The following is a 21,143-nucleotide window of genomic DNA, read 5'->3' on the forward strand; positions in this document are numbered from 1 at the left end:
ATGTCTTAATTCTGAGTATGAATGAAATGCACTGTCTAGATCTTACACGCTTTCGAGGTGACCCGCATCGCAGTAGAGAATCGACTGATTACAATCTGATGATTAGTTTTGTTTGCTTCTTAGTCTGTACAAAGGCTTTGGTCTGACCACGCTCATTACTTTCCGTTGTGCCGTAATACTTGCGTCAGTTAAGGCATAAAGCGGCGCACGCTTGTCGCCCCATTGAATTTAAGAGAGAGCCTGCATAGTGTAGTAAAAGGCAAATTATCCGGCTTGGACAGCTGTCCGGTTCGGTCTGCCTAGTAAAACTAATTAGTGTTGTATTTCTACTATCTACTTCTTTCAAAGCTTCTGGGCTTTGCAAGAAGGAAGAAAGATAGAAATATTTTCACTGTTAATCTTTCTGGTGCCGATGCGTTGGTGTGGGTGTATTCTTTTATATAATATATGCCACAATCACATCCAAAACCACTTCAAGTACACTTCGTTAACCAATTACGGAAGCAGTAGATAAGGCTTTCTCTAGTATAATATAACGCTTTTTCCACTGATATGTACTGTATAATGTACTCTATGTAGTTCGCCAAAGATACAGGCATAATACAACTCGAAAATTTTTCACGATTCTGGCTTTTCACGATTTTCACGATTCTGGCAACTAAATTTGGATTTACACATTGGCGTTTAATTTCCCTACGCCGACCAAATCGGGGTAGGAACCCTCTTGGTCCTAAGGGTGGCCTGGAGGATGTAAACGTGCTCGGGGGCTGCGCCGCAGAAGGGGACCCGTTTGCACGCTTCGGGTTTTGCTGCTAGCAGCGACCCGGTCCTTCAGGCATCCTGCTCGCTCCCGGACTATTCAGGTTAGTCGCTCTCCATTTGACCATTTTCCACAATGACTGGCGTCAAGGACCCGTGCCCGTACTGTAAGAAGCTGTATTGTAGAGGAGGAGGGCTAAAAAGGCACATGAAAAAGTGCCCGTTGCGCCCAGCAGACCCGCCGCCTCCGCCTGTAACAGCGGGTACCGCGGACAATTCTACGGCCCCCGCTCCCACGCCACCGCCGACGGAATGCTTTAAGCCGTCTAAAGAGCGGGTAATGCGTCGTATTCCACATGGAGCACGTAGCACCGCAAGGGACTCGCTGAGGACAGCCCTGCAGCAGGTCGCCAGCAAAAACGACAAGCCTTCATGGTTGAAGCTGCCTTCCTTCGCCCCCACCGCCCTCTGTGTTCCGCCCAAGGCTAAATCCGAGCGAACGGAATCCTTAGCGTCCGTGGTAAAGAAAAACGTGGGGATCTATGATCGCAATACTGAACTGCCCCCGTCAGCACCCCCGCCCGCCCCCAGGAAGAAAAGCGAGCAGGAGGAACTAGTACGCCGTGTTGGACAGAAAATCGACGACGGCAGCATTTCTGGAGCCATGCGTTTGATTCTGTCTACTGACGCTGTTGTAGCGCCGTCTCCAAATGTATTGCAGGAGCTACGGGAAAAGCATCCAGAATGTCCACCGCCTTCAGCCGCGGCTCGACCCACCCCGCTCGCAGACGCAGCGCCGCCTATCACAGCAGCTGAAGTTTTTTCCGCGATCCACACGTTCCCTCGTGGCTCAGCAGCCGGGCCGGACGGCTTACGTCCTCAACACCTTCTTGACATGGTTGGCCACAAGTTCAACGATCTTTGTAGCCCACTTTGTGAAGCGCTTGCGAATGTCTTAAACCTAAGCCTCAGCGGAAGTGTCCCAGCCGAGATCCGACCAATATTTTTTGGTGGCAAGCTGCTCGCCCTAAGAAAAAAAGACGGCGGCTTACGCCCGATTGCGGTTGGTGTAACGTTACGCCGCCTGATCGCGAAAATCATATGCCACCGAGTAGCCGACCGGATCACACCCGTTTTGTCGCCCCAGCAGCTTGGCTTCAACGTGCGTGGTGGTGCAGAAGCAATTGTGCATGCGACCAGAGAATTTGTGGAGTCGTCCGTAGCGGAGGTAACGGCGATTTTGAAAGTCGACTTCAAGAACGCCTTCAACACCGTATCTAGAGAAGCCGTGTTAGCCGCCGCGGAATGCCACCTACCTGAATACAAAGCCTTCATTCAGTCTGCGTACGGTAATCATTCATCGCTTTTCATTGAGCAGCTGATTATGTCATCCGAATCAGGAGTACAGCAAGGAGACCCACTGGGACCGCTACTGTTTTGCCTTGCACTCCAGCCAGTCGTGGCGTCTTTGAAAGCAGCTTTAAACGCCTGGTTTCTGGATGACGGAACCATGGGCGGTAAGCCAGCGACAGTAGCACATGCCTTTGCGGAGATCATTCTGAAAGCCCGTGAAATCGGCCTAGTTGTGAACGAGGCAAAGTGCGAGCTTCATATTTCCGGCGGAACCGAAGAAGCCCGAAACGATGCTGTGGCATATTTCCAGGAGATGTACTCGAAACTACGCATCCTGACAAATGCCGACTTCCTGTTGTTAGGTGCACCGGTTTTGGACGATGCCATCGGTCCAGCTGTAGCCGAAAAGTGCGCAACAGTTAAAATGGCGTGTGAGCGGTTAGAGTTTTTGCCACGTCACCAATCACTCTTCCTACTCAAAAACTGTCTAGGGGTCCCAAAAATCATTTATATGCTGCGCTGTTGCAATGCATGGAAACAACCGCAACAACTCTATCAACTGGATGAAGCAGTGCGGGTGTGTTTTCAGTCATTGTGCAATGTACGCACGTCGCACGACGACTATCCGTGTTGGCGGCAGGCGACACTACCAGTGAGCAGAGGCGGTATTGGCATACGCCGGGCGGAAGAATTAGCTCTCCCTGCCTTTTTGGCATCGATTCACTCCGTATCCGGCTTAATATCACTATTGCTTCCTGATCACCCTACTGTAAATGTTTCGGCCGCTTCTGAGTTGTGGAAAGTCAACGCGCGACTGGCAGAACTCCCGGAGCAAAATGTCAGAAAGGTACAACGATCATGGGACCTTCCGCTATGTAACACATCACTATCCACACTTTTGGACATCTTTCGCGATGACGAAGTTAACCGGGCCCGCCTCCTCGCACAGTCGACACCGGAAGCCGGCATATGGTTAAATGCCTTGCCCTCGGCACACATCGGCAACCTCCTGGACGATGACACCGTGAAGATATCAGTCGGCCTGAGACTGGGGGTGAATATCTGTGAAGCGCACTCATGTTCTAAGTGCCACAAGCCCGTTGATGTGTATGGCCACCACGGATTGTCCTGTGCTTTCTCAGCCGGAAGACATCCACGCCACGGCGGCTTGAATAGTATTTTGTGCAGATCGTTAGTATCAGCCGGCATCCCTGCAAAATTGGAGCCGCGAGGTACATCCCACACATCGGACCGTCGCCCAGATGGCTGCACCACGTTTGCGTGGCAACGCGGTATGTGTTTGGCGTGGGAGGTGACCTGCGTGGATACTGTTGCTATGTCTCACCGGAAAGCCACATCAGTCACTGCGGGATCCGCCGCCGCGCAGGCGGAGGATAGAAAGGCGGGACTGTACTTGTACCTACAGGGCAGATACATCTTCGTACCGCTAGCTTTTGAAACTCTCGGACCATGGGGAAAATCAGCTAGCCGTTTAGTGAAGGAAATTGGCAAGCGACTTCAACAGCATACGGGTGAGCCTCGCTCCCATGAGTACCTCCGTCAACGTCTGTCGCTGGAAATTCAGCGAGGCAACGCTGCTTCCGTTCTCGGTACAATGGAAGGAGCGGCAGCATTAAATGAAATTTTGTTATTTTGATTTACTGTTTCAAAACAGTGATGTTACCGCATTTTGTGAAATAAAAAATCCAAGATTACGGAAATGAGAAATCTATTGGGTAAATTTGTTAGTTTCAGGCTTTCAGCTGTTTGCTAGTTTTATGAATGTCATGTAATATTTGGCATCATACTGAAGCACGCCGATGTCGATAGTTACTGATGAGTGATGACTCGGTAGTGAGTCGGTACCGGTACGGTATTCCGAGACTGCATGATGTAGCGCCATGTCATCATAACAGACGGCACCGCGACAATTTGCCGCCGACAACTCGTCGCAGGACTTTTGGACGCAGACATTTTGCCGCAAGGTCATTTCGCCTTGCGACGCTTCGTCGCCGAACATTTAACCGGCAGGACATTACGCCGCGAGACATTTCATTCTCCGCCCGTTTCGACGCTGAGACATTTCGACGCGGGGCTGTTTTGACGAAAACTCCATTTTAGCAGGAAAACTTTTAAAATACGAAGGCTAAAAACCATAAGAAAACCCTAAGAATAACCTAAAAAACCTAAGAATGACCTAAGAAACCCAAGAGAAACCTAAGAAAACCTAAGAATAATTTATGATAAACCTAAGAAACCCAAGAATGACCTAAACCTGTGAAACCTAAGAATAACCTAAGAATCCTAAGAATGACCTAAGAAACCTAAGAATAACCTAGGAAACCTAAGAATAATTTACGAATAACCTAAGAATGACATAAGAATGACCTAAGAATGACTTGAGAAACCTAAGAATAACCTAAGAAAACCTAAGAATAATTTACGATAAACCTAAGAAACCTAAGAATGACATAAACCTGCGAAACCTAAGAATAACCTAAGAAACCTAAGAATGACCTGAAAAACCTAAGAATAATTTACGAATAACCTAAGAATAATTTACGAATAACCTAAGAATAATTTACGAATAACCTAAGAATGACATAAGAACGACCTGAGAAACCTAAGAATAACCTAAGAAACCTAAGAATAATTTACGAATAACCTAAGAATAATTTACGAATAACCTAAGAATAATTTACGAATAACCTAAGAATGACATAAGAATGACCTGAGAAACCTAAGAATAACCTAAGAAACCTAAGAATAATTTACGAATAACCTAAGAATGACATAAGAATGACCTGAGAAACCTAAGAATAACCTAAGAAACCTAAGAATAATTTACGAATAACCTAAGAATAACCTAAGAAACCTAAGAACAGCCTAAAAATAACTTAAGACTAACCTAAGAATAGCCCTTAAAACAACTTTAGAAGCCTAAAAGACCGAAGAAACCCTCCCAAGAAACCCGTAAAACCTGCAAAAATTAAGCGTGTCGAATGCTTTTGCGGCGAAGTGTCCGCGACCAGACGTCTTGCGTCAAAATGTCGCAAAGTCAAAATGTCTCAATGCTAATTGTCCCTAACCGAACTGTCCCCGCGTCAAGATGTCCCGCGGCAAAATTTCTTTGCGGCGAAAAGTCGTGCGTCGCATTTAATTGCGGCGAAATGTCACACTCCCAAATGTCCGGGTGCGATAACGGCACTTGTCCTCATCTGAGACTGGTTTCCTTATGTGGTCAGCAGATTAAAAAAGCCTATGTATTGACGTGAAATCTTCGTGTTTGGCATTGTGTGTATATTTATTTGTGATGCAGCATCCAATTTTTTTTTCCGTGGATTGCGAGCAGACGCATGCGTACCATATTGACGTTGTAAACCTTTATCGTGTTGGCAGACTTGGCACGTTGTTTTCGTATTATCCGTACCACTTGTTAGTCCATTAGGGAAAACCACTGTGACCTTTTGGTTGGTTCCAGCTATTTGTTAGTATTACTTACTGTTACTTAATTTTTTATCACAATTATACTGTATGTGTCTGGGCCTTGATACTGCCTAGCTAATTCTCCTCAGGGCCGACCGGAAAGCAGAGTACTGAATGCCGGTGTCGGCATCTCGAGGCTGCATAGCGCCACCACTCATCTACATTCGGCGAAAACCTGTGAATTTAAGAGCAGGTTTGCTGATATTAAGATTTTAGCATTTGTTCTTCATTTTAGGTATTCGGGCTGCTACTACCTATTTCATCGTGATCTATGAAATCACATCTCGTAGCGATCCAAACGTTAGTACATGTGACAACAGCACATTTGCTGAACATACCGGTTATAAGTAACTAGTGGTGGTTGATAACCACATTATTACACCGAGCGCGAGCAATAGCCACTGTGATCTGTTAACGCATTTCCAGTACCACTTGAAAATGATAGTATGATACGTTCCACTGGAAGTGGAATCAATATTGTGGAATTCCACATATCCCATAGGAAAGAGGTGACGGTGACGCGCTTTTTGGCGTCAGACAACTCTGCTGTGGAAGTATGTACTCTGCTATGGAACGTGTAGTCTTGACGATCAGTTAATTGCAGCACCTCGCGCTTCGCGCTCGGTGCAAATCATAGCAACTGCAGACATTACAACAACTGCTGTTACCACTAATGCAAAAGTGTTATCATGATTTTCGAGGATTGTCGTTTTGCAATACCAGTAACCTAGCTGACCTCAACACAAGACTTCAGCAGTTACGTCCAGCAAGAATGTAATCGTTTGCTCCGTATGTGGATCGAAATCGGCGCAGGGTGTTCCTCAGGAACAATCGCTATCTTTCGCGCACAAGTAAGTACGCCTCGTTCGTCGTTGACTGCAGAGGGTCTACAAAATTAAACTATACGACTGAATAGTTTCCGGGTGTCATGCACCTACAGAGTACTGTACTGTACATATTCGATTCCTGTATCACGTACGGTGACTACGGCCACAGCCTCACAGGTCACAGGCACGGCCCTTATGCCGTACCAAACTTTAACATATGCTATCGATTTGTATTGCATACAACATTTACCTTCGTTCGTTAATGGAGACGATGTCGCGCTCTCGTTATCAGTCAATTTCGCATTTGAGGTTTTACCTCCATCAAAAGCAACAAATTTACAAGACGTTCCAAGGAAAGAAAACTATTCACGAAGTCACCTGGCCAGTTTTCAAAAGTCCAAAGTTGTCCTATTATGGAGATGACTAAAATAATATCTTTTTGTATAGCTCCATGACAAAACGATCGATGGCATGTAGCCTTTACTGACTTGTGAGTAAAGCTTAAGTAAACCCGTGCACGTACGGGAATCCATGATAATTATTGCGGTTGCCGTCACTGTAACCGCCACGATAATCACCGTTGTTACGTTGCAGAAAGCGATCTACAACAGGTACTAGCAGGTATGTAATCAAATTTTACCGCTTATGCTTTTAACGTTGTTCAATCGTGTTAAAAATAATGCTTCTCACCACGTATCGCCGAACGCCTGTGTCGACGTGCTAATCGAAAATTACACCATTATTAAGCTATTAAGGGAAATGGCCCGGTACATAGCGTCAAAAATGGGATACATACGCTAAAACTTCGCTTGCGCGCACTCCGAATCATTATTTTGTAATACTTTATGTCATTCTAAAGCTAAATGATTTGTATACATTGTTCTGAAAACCGTTCGCGCGCGCAACATCCGGTTGCTGAGATATGGTGTATTAAAATGGGCGAAAAGTTTAAATGCATTGTTGTGTACCAAAAGTCTGGTTATTATCCGATCTTCTTGAAACTTTGCGGTAAAAGGCACATGGCTATAAAGTCGAAAGTGAACCAATTTCAGGCCCATAGCACTTTCCCATAATTTTAAAATGAATTTTAAAATTTTTGAAATTCATTTTAAAATCGGAAAAAAATGCTATGGATCTGATATTGGTTCACTTTCAACTTCATGGTCATGTGCCTTTTACAGCAAAGTTTCAAGAAGATCGGATAATAACCAGACTTTTGGTACACAACAATGCATTTAAACTTTTCGCCCATTTTAATACATTATATCTCAGCAACCGGATGTTGCGCGCGCAGACGGTTTTCAGAACAATGTATACAAATCATTTAGCTTTAGAATGACATAAAATATTACAAAATAATGATTCGGAGTGCGCGCAAGCGAAAGTTTTAGTGTATGTATCCCATTTTTGACACTATGTACCGGGCCATTTTCCTTAAGGTCATTTCGTTATTTCTTATACCAGAAAATGAATTATTATGTTACAAAAATTTGCTAACTAAAAGAATGCCGGAATGATTTTAAATCGAATGTAACACAATAACGGTACCTCTATAATCTTTTGGTAAAAATTATTATTGTATATGTGTAATTGTTATGACAGCAGAGTGCTGAGTTACGCCAACCACTGCGGCAGCTTATTTTGCGAAACTGGATAAAAACTTGATATGAGAAATACAGAGTACACACTACACACCATGCAACAGCGTGCGGTACAGCAAACGCTACACTTCTTGGGATTTCGTTGCACATCCCGTATGCAAAAATGAATTGATTCTCCATGAGATGTTTTGATCAGTAATTTCGCCGATCCCCACCGACTGCACTGCTGACTGCTGCGCACGAAGCGCTGTCCATGGATCAAAACAGTAAGTTACAATTAACGATGTTAATTGGTTTTAATGTTAGCTAGAGGTTCTGTGCTCCCGCTCTTTCCTTTCGCCTTCCGTAGCTAGTTACCTGAGTCAGTGGTGGTGCTGCGCCGCTACGGCCGTTTGATCAAAGCGGCCGCCGGCTTACACGCGCCGACGCCGGCCGTCTGCACTCGGCACTGTTCCTGTGCTCGCACTTGGTTCTGCTTTTGGTTCTGCATTTGCGTTTGCTCTGTCACTGCATTTCTGTTCGTGTGCGCGCGAGTGATTTTGTTCTTTATTTTGTCGCGATTTTCGGACTTTTCGCGTCTTGATAAGACATTTACTGCTGATTGAACTCGTTTTGAGCCAACATGCCTCCTCAACGCAGAGGACGTGGGAGAATCAGCACCAATTCTACGCGCGGGCAGAGGAATCCAACGCGGCCGGGTCCCCGCCGCCTGCGTTCACAAGTAGTGGTCCCATCTACTACCACGTTCACGTCCAGCACCGACGACAGTATCCGAGCGCTAGCAGAGCAGGTGGCTGCTTTACAGCAGACGGTCTCCACTTTGCAGAAAAATGGTGGATCAGCGAGTTTGACTGTCCCTCCGCCTGGATCCCGCTCACTGTCAGAATCCTCAAATCGGATCGTCGCCGGCACCGGTAAGCAACCAATAGCACAGATAACTATTGATAGCGCTCCAGAGCCGAAGAATGATCCGCGTCATCTGAGAGAGCCTGCCGCCTCTTCAGCTTTCAAAGATATGCAAGCCGTCAACCCTAAACTGCGAGAAACTCTTCTGGACCATACTCAGTTCGTCGATTTTGTGGACCTGCTGCCACAGAATCGAGTGCCGTCTAAGCGTCCCTAAAGTGGTACAAAGATGATGCACGACCCAACCACTGGCGAAGCGGTTTTCATGCCATCAGTCAAGAAAGAGCAAATCACGAACGATGCCAGCTGGTCTCGGGCGTTTGGAGTCTTTGTTTCCTACCGCACGCTTAACCACCCCGAGTTCACGGTTCCCTTCATGAAGTATATGGATCTCATTGCGTTGTTTTCCGATCCGGACCGTGGGTACAACTTTAACCACGTCCTCGAGTACCACATGCAATTTCGGAATTACGCCGCCAATAATCCGTACGACACGGATATTTGGACACGACGCCACGAAGAGTCGTTTCAAGAGTGAATCGCCAATCCCAAAATATCCACCTCTAAAGCAACTAGCACTAGCGGTACGGCTCGTCACGCGACGCTCCAGTGCGGACGCTGCAAAGAGGTTGGGCATATCCAGAAGGATTGTAAACAGCCCTTTCGAGGCCGCCCTGCTGCAGAGGGGAAAATCTGCAACCTCTTCAATAAAGGCATTTGCTCCACGCCATGCCGCCGCGGACGCGTTCACGAATGTAGCGAGTGTCAGTCGCTCAACCATGGAGAGTACAGCTGCCCTCGCCGCAGTGGCCACGACGTCAAGCGGGAGTGACCTTTGCTCCCCACTCCGGCCACACGTGTTTGCCAAATACCTCGTCGACCATCCTAATCAACGGTACGTAACCGGCCTGATCGGCATGCTGACCAACGGAGCTGACCTGGGCTACACGGGCCCACAGGTTGGCCGATTTACGCGAAATTCCGGTACAGTCTCCGAACATTCCGCTGATATGGCTGAATGCATCCAGAAGAGCCTCGATTCCGGACACGCACGCGGTCCATTTAAAGTGACGCCATTACCGAATTTCGTTTGCAATGCGCTCAGCATCCGGCCGAAGTCGAACGGTGGCTTTCGTCCCATACTGGACCTGTCACAGCCAACGGGAAATTCTGTCAATGACTACATTCCGAAAGATGATCCGCCTCTAAGTTTTTGTTCTGTTGACGACGCCGTAAAGCTGATTATTCGAGCCGGCTGCGGTGCAGCTATGGCGAAGCTCGACATTAAAAGCGCTTTCCGGCTGATCCCAGTTATGCCGTCACAGTGGAACCTATTGGGATACAAGTTTAAAGGTAACTACTATTTCGATGTCGTACTGCCGTTTGGTTGTCGGTCTGCGCCTCGGCTGTTCTGCGCTTGTTCGGACGCAATCGAATGGATATTTATTCATATATCCGGTCATTATGCAGTATTGCATTACATTGACGATTTTTTAATTATTGCACCGCCAGGTAGTCTTTGCGCTGAACTTGTAGTGCTGTTCAAGGATCTATGCGATGAGCTAGGCGTTCCCCTCGCAGCAGACAAGCTAGAGGGACCCGCCACTCAGCTAGTCTTCCTGGGAATAACACTAGATTCAGTATCGCGTACGCTCTCTCTACCAGCAGGGAAGCTCGAACAACTTATCGAGCTGCTCCGGTCCTGGTCGGAGAAGACAACGTGCTCGCTCAATGAGCTGCAAAGCCTGGTTGGTTCACTGCAATTCGCTACGAAGTGCATTCCCGCCGGAAGGCTGTTTCTCAGACGTTTGATCCAGAAAATGACAAACATGCCGCCTCGCCAGCCGCACCATGCACAGTCAATTCATTTAGACGCTGACTTCCAGCTCGATATTGCCTGGTGGCTGCAGTTTCTTCCGAATTGGAACGGCACTGCAAGTTTTCTCAGCATTGACTGGAGCAGGCCTGAGGTGATGCATTTATACACCGATGCGTCGGGCTCAATCGGTGTCGGTGGCTATTTCGCAGGCCGCTGGTTCAGTGCCCGTTGGCCTGCATGGATAAGCACGGTCAATCCCTGTATCGAATACCAAGAAATGCTGGGCGTGTTCTTTGCCATAACCCTCTGGCGGGACTTGTTTCGCAACCTGAAGGTCATGTTTCATTGCGACAACATGGGTGTGTGTCAGGCGTGGGATAAGCTTGGATCCACTAACAGAGCAGTACTTTCGTTGATGCGCAGAATGGTGATGACGGCCGCTCAGAACAACTTCACTATCACTATACAGACAATTGCCGGACGCCTTACCGGATATATGGGAGGAGCTGGAGGCCGAGTACATCAGTGCAATGAGCTGAATGCCGCAGCCAACCGGTTTCAATACCACCATATTGCAGCGTCCACCCGACAAGCGTATGATGCCGGCTGGTTCCAGTTTGAGCAGTTCTGGGTGTGCTTTGCAGAACATCCACTCCCTGCATCCGATGACACAGTGCTCCGTTTCCTTGCCGATCTTCACTCCCGGGCGATAGCGATCGCAACAGCCAAAGTTTATCTGGCATCCATCGCCAACAAACATACCGAATGCGAACTCTCAATCCCGACACGTAGTGCTGCCATCTCTCGCGCGCTACAAGGTTACCAGAGGCTGGCACCGACTCCTCGGGATCACCGCTTGCCCATCACGCTCGAAATTATGCGGTACTTGAAAGATCGCCTTTCTGCCACGAATCTTCCCACGGTCGACAAGCTTATGTACTGGGCGGCATTCACCATGGCTTTTGCCGGACTTCTCCGAGTGAGTGAGTACACGGCACCATCACCATCATCATACAGCACGGCGCGCACGCTGCTGCTCAGTGATATCGCACTTGCCGCCGACATCATCACCGTGTCCCTTAAAACGACGAAAACTGACCAGTACAGTCATGGTTACAAGCTGTCACTGCGTACGACAGGGCGTTCAGTTTGCCCAGTTCGTGCACTTGCGACATACGCGGCGCTAAGACTCGAACTCGGAAGTAAGCATGAACCACTTTTCATACTGTCTAGCAGAGCGTACCTGACTCGTCAAGACGTCGATCGAACGCTGAAGCACCTGCTGCGCCTCCTGCCGGAACATCACCGTTACGGAACCCACAGCTTCCGCATCGGCGGCACCACAACAGCCGCTATTGGGGGATCCAGCGACAATGAAATCCAACGCCTTGGACGCTGGAAAAGCAACTGTTTCTCCGCCTACGTCCGCAGCCAAATTCCCACGAATGGAATCAATCCTTACGCCTGATCATGGATGTTGTTTGGGGTTTGTTTGGGGCCTTCGGTTGCGCAGGGCACTGGTCGCTCTCTTCCGCCGACCCCCGGTCGGCCGGCTTCTCGCTGACCCACGGTCACCGCACACAGCCGCTCACGAGGGTACCAGTCGCCCAGCAGCCGGGGTTCCAGCGCCCACAGTGGTCACCGGAAGCGGTAACATTAACTGTTGGATAAAACGACAAATGGATTTCGGTTAGCTTTACCGTTCAGTTAGTGATGCATCAAAGATGAATTAGCTTGCGAATTTAAGCCACGCTGTGTAGAGACAAAAATTTGATAGATACCGTAATCCAATATTCATTTTCCTATCAAAATTTGTTAAGTTTATTCTCAAAACCAGTGAATTCATGATGCAGTACGAAGACTCCAATATCCATCGTGCATAGGTTATGAAAATTTGATGGGAAATTCTTGTTTACGTTCACAACGCTGGACCAGTCTGCTTCGCAGGTATTTACACTTCTTCATTGAAATGCATATGATCGCACCGTTCTCAATCAGAACTGCTTTTCGAATATGTCATTAAAGTCATGGAAAGCCTGGATGCTCCATTGCTTTACCAACTTTGTTACTGCATCTTCTCTAACTCAGTTTGATAATACATCCAGCAAATATGTCAAAGCAAAACGCAAATAAAACAAAGCTGACAATTCGCACAACAAACACCGGCAACATCAATGTAGGAAATGTACGGAATGCGCTTGATTGCACTGGTAGACTGGAGCGCAGCTTTTACCTTTTTCAAAATGGTTTACGCCATTCTACCATTTGTCTTATATTAAGTCATTCCGGCATACGATAGTCAACTGATGTCGAAATATAATTATAACGGAGACACACAAGTAAATGATGCACAAGTACTGGAATAAGTACGTTGAAATTAGGGGCGCTTGTGCCGGAAAGAGCATATGTATCCGGTCGATTAACTACATGAAAGTTATACATTTACAATCACTATCTGTAAGCAAGGTCGGCGTAGGTTATGGACATTATGATTTATGAAAAACCATGTACTGTTCAGTCACAAAAAAATCCGAAACCTGACTGCCTATACCGTCCGCGTGATTTGTTGCTATTTTTGGACATAAAACCAGATAAAGTTAATAACATAAAACCAGAAACCAGATAAAGTTGACACTTTTGATTTGAAAATCCAGCACTTTTGAGATGAAAATCCTAACGGATAAGGATAAACCAGTTAGCAAAATAAGCCTGTGAGTTTGGTCAGGTGTGTGCCACACTGACAGCACGATTTACCATAATTGTTAGGCGAGGCTAGTTCGTGGATGACCAATAGGCACGTCACCAATAGTCCAAACATCTGGAAAAAATTCGCAGTTCTCATAAATCAAATTTATAAATTCCGGACAGTACAACAAGCTATCCGTTGTCACGATGCGCACTGCAAATTTGATGGCCTATGGTGTCCAGACCTATATATGGTGTACATGTAATTCCAGTTGTCCTATCCCTGTCTAATCAGCTGACCTCTCGTCCTGTCTACTCTGCCAGATTATCCCAACCGATTCTTCGATCCATGCTTACCTCATATCCGAAAAAACCCCCGTAATCGTTAGTGAAAGTTTCGGGGAAAGCGCGCGCTTTTGCATAATTTATCAAGGTCCTGTGCCAAACTGTACGGATAAAGAGGTCCCGGCCTGACTTTTATGTGCGACCAAATTGAGGGACAGTTTGATTTTTTGGCCTTGAAGTAATATCGTTCATCGATCTTCTGTGTATGTGCGGCGGTACGTTTTTCAAATCCCGGGCATGCGGGGATTCTCTTGTACTAACAGTAGCCGCATCAGATCGAATTATGCTGCCAGGCACACAGTCCAAATCATTCTGACAATGCATTTACGGGAAATGTTGCGCAAAAGTCTTCTCATCTCAAACATGAATGCCCCTGCAGTCCAATATTTATTTAACAATTACAGTTTAAAAGATTATTAAAGAAAATAGCCATCCAAAACTAAAAGTAGTCTGTGCCTTTGTAATTACGCCTCGATAAAATCCGATACGCATAAACTTCCGGTGAATACCGGAATCATGTTCAGCTCTCAACGCTACTGTTATATCCATGATACCGGTGCACTTACAAAACAAACGAATATGCAGAGCTTGAAATATTTAGAAAACAGTACATCAGAGTACCCAGCGTCAATTACTGATCCTTAAATTCTGTAAATTTGTTGAAGGATAGTTTTCATGGCAAAAAAAATTAATATTCTGAAAAGAAAAAACAAAAGATTGAACAATAATTTACAGACACTTCCTAATTGTTCAAAATTCAGCAGGTTGGAAAAAAGAGTGCGAGACGCTGCGAGCAAGTACGCAACCTTAAAAACCAGCAGAAATTAACGGTATGGTTAATGGTTATAACATCCACTATTCAGGATTTTGGGCACGACTTAATTTCCGTACCTGGAGGTGTCATGTCCATTGCGCATGTTGACATGCCACTGTGGCAACGCCGCCAAAAGGTACAATCTCCTACAACTGAGCCCTGCTTAGCCTGTCAGGAGTGATTGAAGTTTTATCTCCCCATCCGCGAACCGAATAACATTAACTTGATTGTTAAGCCAGCTCGCGGAAAGTAAGCAACCAGCTAGGAAACTGGCTACACCATTTGCGGAAATTATCATGGTTGCAAAATCCTCCTCATTGGAGGTTAACGCAAATCCCATGGCTGCGGTTAGTCGTCTTCCGTGACCAAACCCACCATCAGAATCACCTCTAGCGTAGCGCTACACACCAAGAGAAACACACCGGGCGCGAAGACTGTATCGAAAGGCCGGACGATCCTTGTCAAGCGTTGGTGACGCGACCGATGCGCTCTATGCAGCTTGTAAACTCTTCCACACCGAAATTCTGTGCAACGTCGGATGCTATACTGCGGAAAGTGTATTTCGTTGTCCCGATCATGTATAAGTAAACGGTGGTCAAGGACACCTCGACAATAACTCCAAACAGAGGAAATCCTTGAAAAATGATAATCGCGAAAATCGTACGAATGTGTAAACCATAAATATTATACGGCTGTGTATGAAGGCGACACAGTGCTTCCATGAAGGCGACAATACATCCACACTGCGCCGCAAACAGCCACAAAGGCGTTGCACAAGAGCGTGATTTTGGATAGCTTCTTGATTTTATTCCCTGTGAAATCCACAATTGTGGCGTAGTGCAGTGGCACTGACGTCACGAGAATGTTGTGCCCGCTGTGCCCAGTGTTGATAAATCACGTTCACATTTCTTCAAATGATACCGTTCCGCCATATGCCGGACAGGCCCGGACTAGATATAATGCGCATTTCATAGTTTTCTGAGTGTACATTAGGGATAAGTCTCCAAATTTTCGTTGCCGAAAACAAATACACTTGTCTTTCAGTACTTCGCGTTCGTTTTACAGTTTACACTTTATTATTGTATAGTTGTACAAGTTTTATCATAAAAAAAAAGTGAATTTTTAACATTTTTTTGGTTTGCTGACCACTGGTCATCTGAATTACCATCAAAACGCTAGAGTTGGTAATACATTTTTTTCTCGATTTAATGAATCTATGCTTGGTTTTTCATTATGTTTCTAAGATTTTATATAGAATTTATGAGATTTATTGTTAAAGTAGCGCCATGCCCATCTCTGTCAAACGTGGCAGGAAATTTTCAAATGACCATATTTGTCCACTGTCCAGCTATTCTTCGGGCCATGCAATGCTTTTGCAATATGTGCCACAGGGTGGGTTTCAGTGAATTATATGTGAATTATCGGGTCTTCGGGAGGCCGTATGTACAGCCAAGACCTCCGCGAACCCCAAAGGTGTCATTTTGGTAATCTTTGGTCACTTGCTGTGTGCTACAAACATGCTGCATTTGATGGCCAAATTTTTAAAATGACCAAAAACATCCCTACTCGTACTCTAGATTAAAATCACTAAGCACGAGTTTTCTGCATTGTGGGCCGCTACAAGAATTAAGTCCGCCACCCTGCCATTTGACAGGGATGGTCGGGAACGGGTTAAAACAGCGAAAACGTACAGTTAGGGGCCAGAAAAACGTCTGCCGTCTACATGCATGATGCAACCACAGACAAAATGTTTGCCCGTGGTTCATGGTTGCATACGTGCGGTGGCTAACCGACATTTCGTCGATTAACGTTGCGTCGACCGACACGAGGGCGATGACTAAGAGAACATAATAAACCATAAGAAGCATAAGAAAAAAGACATAGGAAAACAGCGATTTTCAGTGTTGAAATAAGCGCTCAGTATTAGGGCATTAGTGCACTCCGGCAGGTAATGTCCGCCATACCGGACATTACCTTTACATTACCGGACCATTACATTACCGGACATTACCTTTTATATATTCATATATCTATATAAGTATATATACGAGTACTTATCTGTTTCCCCCAAAACAGTGGAAAAATGTGAAACAGGTGAAAATGTATGAGTACATATAAGGAAAAAAGATTTTCTGTGAGCTTCCACACAGAAAGTAAGGATCATGCTACACATTTTCGAAAAAGCCATCTGTTTTGAAAATGTTTCATCTGTTTTGGCATATGTTTTGGAAAATCAAAATCATTTACGAAAACAGAAATGTTTTGCCTTCGACCCATGGCGATCAGTGTGGGCAGTGATGTATAGCATAATCATTATACTTTAGCGGCATATAATATTATTGTAGTAATTAGGTTAGTACTGTAATACTTCAGAAAACTTTTGTTGAAACGAAAAGTTTCACAAATGACAGTATCATCACAGTGTCGTACAAGTAATTATACAAGTTTCGGTCGCGCTAGCGTCATAACGTAATTAATAATTATGAACGCGTACAAATTAAACACAATTACACCGAATGTGCTTTATTTCGAATCATGAGAACGGGGGAAGAACTGGAAACAGATTTTCGACGTATGAGCGAGGAACTGATACAATAACCGCATTTAAACCACATTTTATAAACAAAAAATGTGTACAAAGTCGACACAGAAAAAGTTTTTTCGAAATGTTTTCTTCGTAAAACAGAAAACCTTTTTCTATGTCAAGGAAAACAGAAAAGCATGAATCCAGCCTCTGCGTTTCCTGTGATCAGGGCCAGTTTCAGGAATTAAATCAATTAATTCGTTTAATTTATTAGCACATGAGCGAAATGCTCAAATGCATTAGCAATTATTGTAAGGTTTTTTAAGCAAGGATCGAAATCGGACTGTTGGTGTCTCTTACGGTCTTACCAAAAAATTATAAACTGGGTATACAGAACTACACTAGTGGCAATAGGAGAGTATGACTAGTGGCAATAGGAGAGTTTGCATGGAATATGGATACATAATAATTACATAACGACATTTGCCTGCGAAACGGAGATGACCAGCCGGTGTAGTGCCCTACGGCCATTGTAGTGCTCTAGGAGTACGAGAGGAATGAATGAACATTCTTCATTTCGTACTCTTAGATGTAGAGTAACGGCAATGGCCCTCCTCCAGAGGCGTTATTGTTACGTTGTATTTCATATTGTTTGTACGTATATTGTAACACAAGACAACTTTATTCCCCAGAACCCTTCAGGCAGAAGCGCTGTGATGTGATGTGATGCAACAACACGCTTGAGCAGGGCATTGGACGGTACGATATCCCTTTCCACCAGAACACACGATCCCCTCGAATTACTGACCAGTTACCGGGTAACCGGGGGTCCGGGATGCCTGGACCAAACGCTGTTTATGGAGTACTTTTGACCCAGCCTGTCCTATTGATTCTATATGGTATAAATTTATCATTATTACATTAAATTTTGTTATCATTCAAATGGATGACCTTTATAGTATTAAATAGTTAGTTTCGTGGTAGTTTTGTACAGTTAAGACGAATCAAATAAATAATACAATGTTTGATGTGAAAAAATCTCGGAAAATAAGTGCGTGAAGCCGATTATGAACTTTGACACATAGGATTTGCGTAATCTAAATCTTAACAGAATTTTAATAATTTGTATTAGTTAGATTCCCTACAGGCAAGTTCCTTATGCCGCGCTGCAAACCGGCCACGCCCATCTCCTGTCGCGATCGGCGCGCGTGTCCAGCGACCATGACCTCCTGAACACCCAGCTGGAAGCCGAACGGTTCTCCCGCGTCAACTACGCCGGGAATCTCCAACGCCTGCAGCTGGAAGAGCGCGACGCAGGTTGGAGTATGAGAACTCGCAGAATGAGAAGTGCCTCCTCTTCCGGGCGTATCATGGCATTATGAAGGATCTGAAACGACAGCTGGCGGCGGCGGCCAATAAGGCGCCTTGAAATGGTTCGGAGAACGGCAACGGGAAGGGTGATCCGGAGAATGTCGAACAGATCAATCTCAAGTCGCGGGCCAGTCCGTCGTCCTCCCTGGATGCCTCGCCGGTGCTGCTGCACTGCGTGACCAACCATACAAAGTAATACCTTCTCTCACAGTGGTGGCATAAATAAAATCGAAAAAGAGTCGTTGGTGGCAAAATTATTATTATTATTATTACGGCACAAGAGCAGACAACCCCGAAGGGACTTCAAGTCTGGTCGAACAAAAACAATTTTCCGCTAACAAAAACCTTTAGGAGAGTTTAACAGATCTGAGTAGAAATTTGAAAGAAGGTACAGAACTGGCTTCGAGAATTTTAGGATTAACAGCAAGAAGTTTATCAAGAAGACGCTTTAGCCGCATTTCCATAGTCCACCCTCCGATAATTTTCTTTGCCCGCGTAACATCGATCCGGGCCGGCTTTCGCAAGTTGTAGCGCGTGGTGTTATCTTTTACTTGGATCATGTCCAGGAGGTAAGCCGGAAGCGGGAACTGATCTTTGTTCCAGAACTTGAACAACCACACCGCATCGCTCTGCCGCCATCGGTCGAATATGTGAGGAATACCCAACTTCTGATACAGTTCCGGAGTAACCGGCATCTTGTAATCAGTGATGGTTTTCAGAGCTTTACGTTGTAGTCCGGCTAGCTTGTCGCGCTCAGTCGAAGACGCTGCAGACCATACCGGCGACTGGTGTGCGATATGGCAACCGAAGCAGGCGTGATAAAGACCTATTATAAGCAATAAATTGAAACGTGGTAGCAGTAGCCAAAAATAAGGCGTATGGTCAAGAGTGACAACAGCCAAAGGGGGTGTTTATTTTATTAAAACAAAGGGGTGACAATAGTCAAAAGGGGGTGCGGGGGGGTGACAGTAGCCATTTCCGGTGTTATTCGTATGTATTATGTACAATACTTACTCGGATAATACTTACGATTACTCGGATAACATCATGCTTCTGAGGCATACTAATGATGCTGAATGTACTATAGAAGTACAGATAGTACGTAGCATCATCAGTATGCATCTGTTAATGTTAAAAATATTGCTGCATATAATTATATGACCATCGAAGCGTTACAATTAGATCAGCCACAGTTTACAATAGTTACTCCTTAATTGTTACCACCAAACAATGCCCTAAATTATCATTGTGTGCTTAAATTTCTGTTATCACACCCATTCCACGCCATATTGTTGATTTACGCTCAGGATAATATTGATATTACATTGTTCTGCGCTCATTAGATTTGCTAAAATTTGCTAATGCAAACTGCTGCCCAAATGTTCTACAAAGTAGCATAAAGGCAGCGCTGCGTCGCTGCCAAAAAGGCGCTCTTCTCAGTTGGATTTTTGGATTAAAGTCATTCCCCATCAACTTATGTTTGTTACGAGTAGTTAAGTATAGTACAGCGTCTGCCATCTCCGATAGAGAAATACCACTTGTAACATATCATTGGTAAAAAAAAGTTTTCACTCACAGTATCGGTAATATTATAACATTACCGATACTGTGATTGAAAAATTTTTATTATGAATTTTAGTTCATAATTTTGATTTTGCTCACGACTATAACACTGCGTAGTTATTTTGCATCAGCTCAATGTACTGTTTGTACCAAATACACCTACCGTGCCGCAGTGAGTAAGCTTCGGACGCGATGTCAACCGCGATTAATTCGCGTAATTTCGGCGGCCTACTGTACCGATATCACCATCCCGCACAGGTCCTACACCATCGTCTGTCCACAGATCAGCAGACTGGAACTAAACCAGCCGGCACTGCCAATAACCGACAATGTCCAGTCCTACCTGGACACCGTCAACGTACCACTTATCTTGTCCGCATCCCTTTCCCGATTTCACAACGGCCCAGACACCGGACCGCGGCATCACCGTCCTGATATGAGTGCCCGCTTATGATGTACTCACCACCACCCCGGCTCATCTGCATGGATATCTTTGTCTTTGATGCGGAGATGACTGCAGTCTGTGTGATCGTTGAGTACATGCACCGCAGCTGCACTCTGGACGCACGCGATCCCTTGGAATTGCCGGGATGTCAGAGACGCTCGTTGTTTGTGGGGTACGGACTGCCGACCCGGACCGGCGCATAAGTTGAGATTCTTTCCAAGCTTCTCCCATGTCAGTACGAAGTATAGCAAATTTAGTGTTATGACATCTGAATGTCAGAAGGACCTGTATTTTCAGCGGTGATGGTAAACTAACATTAACGGAATCGCGGTCGACGGATTTGGATATTGATTACTTTGTACGACGTATAAAAGAGTTTTTGAATGGACTATTCAGTCAGTATTGCGATGGGCTGATTATGGGTCTTACGGTAAGGCTCGCGCAACTTCTATGCTTTTTTGCTGGAAATTCTACTACGCAGTATCTTGTTGTTTCAATTCTTTCGGCATAGAACTATAATACAAATCGTATATATACAGATATCGCAGGCATCTGTGCTTTTGTTTCTGTACAATCCCCATAAGTACGTATGATAAGTAGTCGTACTTTGGTATTGTGACAATTCATATATGACCTTTATCAGCT

Source organism: Paramacrobiotus metropolitanus, unplaced genomic scaffold, assembly GCF_019649055.1.
Source record: "Paramacrobiotus metropolitanus isolate TYO unplaced genomic scaffold, Prichtersi_v1.0 Parri_scaffold0000259, whole genome shotgun sequence".
Classification (NCBI taxonomy): Eukaryota; Metazoa; Tardigrada; class Eutardigrada; order Parachela; family Macrobiotidae; genus Paramacrobiotus; species Paramacrobiotus metropolitanus.